Here is a 1,293-nt window from a genome sequence, read left to right as displayed (position 1 = left end):
CCAAGGGTAATCTCTATCCTGACTTTTTAGAACAATTCATTTTGTTATTCTAGCCTCAGCTAGTATTTTAATGTGGCCCAGAAATCCTTTTACTCATCCCTATCTTCTCTTTTCCCTATCCATAATGACCTTTCCAAATATTTCCCATTCTCCTTAATTTCACTGTTTCATTCAGTCACCCTCAGCAGATGGCCTAACAATCACCAGGGAAATGTAAGACATCTCTCCCAATTTATCTCCAAACCTACCTATCTTTACCCATCATTACTTCCTTTTCTCCTGTCTCTTAGCATTCTAAGTAAGGACATGAAGAATCTGGTCCATGCCTCTCTGGTCTAACCTGTTGCCACCTCCCCTATCTTATGTACATCCCACACCCCAGCAGTCAGACAAAATCCTCAAAGTTTCCTTTTATGCATAGTTATTTTCACATCTTTGAGCCTTTGCGTGTACTGGCCCTTCTTCCTGAAATACCTTTCTCTTCCCTTCTCCAGACGTCGTATCTTCCAGGAAGCTTTCCTAATGATCTAGTCAAAATTTTGTGTTCTCATGGCAATTTGTTCTTACTGCTATTATTAATATAAAGTATATCCTAAGCGCTTATTAATCTGTTGTGTCCCTACATTATACAGTACACTACTCGAATAGGAATTGGATTTTCTGTGTCTATATCCCTGCATCTAGCTATCTGCCATGTAATGGGTACTCAATATAATGCTGAGTGAATTTTACTTTTTAAAACCAACTCCTTCATTTGTACCACAGCTTTCCTCTTCTAGAACTTTTCCATCACTATCCTAACCTCTCCTTTAATTTTCTTTTAATGTTTTTCTATCCACTAGTATTCTCAAGACTTTCCCCACCCTTAAAAAGACACAAATCCTTTTCTTTATTGCTGCCTTCTCACTAATCAAACCTCTTCAGAAAACATACTCTTGTTTTCTCCACTTCATCACCTCCTTGTCACTCTTTAACTCATCGAATTCTGGCTTCTGCCATCATCACTTTACTAAAGCTGCTTATTATTCAAAAGTTACCAATAATTTCTTAAGAACTGAACATACAAAAATGTGTTTTTCTTGATCTATTCAATCCTTAGCAATGGGAGTTATGATATCTGAATAAAAAACAATGAAGCAGAAAAATACCTCTATGTTAGTTGCATTCAGCTTCTCCTCCATTACTTGTTTAAGGATGATGAGTGAAGACTTGATGGCCTCTTTCAGAGTCATAGACTTGAAACAAAGATGGTGAGAAGATAAGCCATTAATTATACATAATCCCTCCTTCCTA

The 1,293-nt window shown here is 37.0% G+C and overlaps 1 protein-coding gene across 1 annotated transcript in view; it reads right to left on the bottom strand.

Moving 5' to 3' along the window:
* PSMA5 (proteasome (prosome, macropain) subunit, alpha type, 5) overlaps window positions 1-1,293 on the bottom strand; it is a 33,495-nt gene that overhangs the window by 8,551 nt on the left and 23,651 nt on the right. The window lies entirely within an intron of this gene.

The sequence above is a fragment of the Propithecus coquereli genome, unplaced genomic scaffold (assembly GCF_000956105.1).
Source record: "Propithecus coquereli isolate 6110/MARCELLA unplaced genomic scaffold, Pcoq_1.0 Scaffold289, whole genome shotgun sequence".
Taxonomy (NCBI): Eukaryota; Metazoa; Chordata; class Mammalia; order Primates; family Indriidae; genus Propithecus; species Propithecus coquereli.
This window is presented reverse-complemented; position numbering and strand designations above follow the sequence as displayed.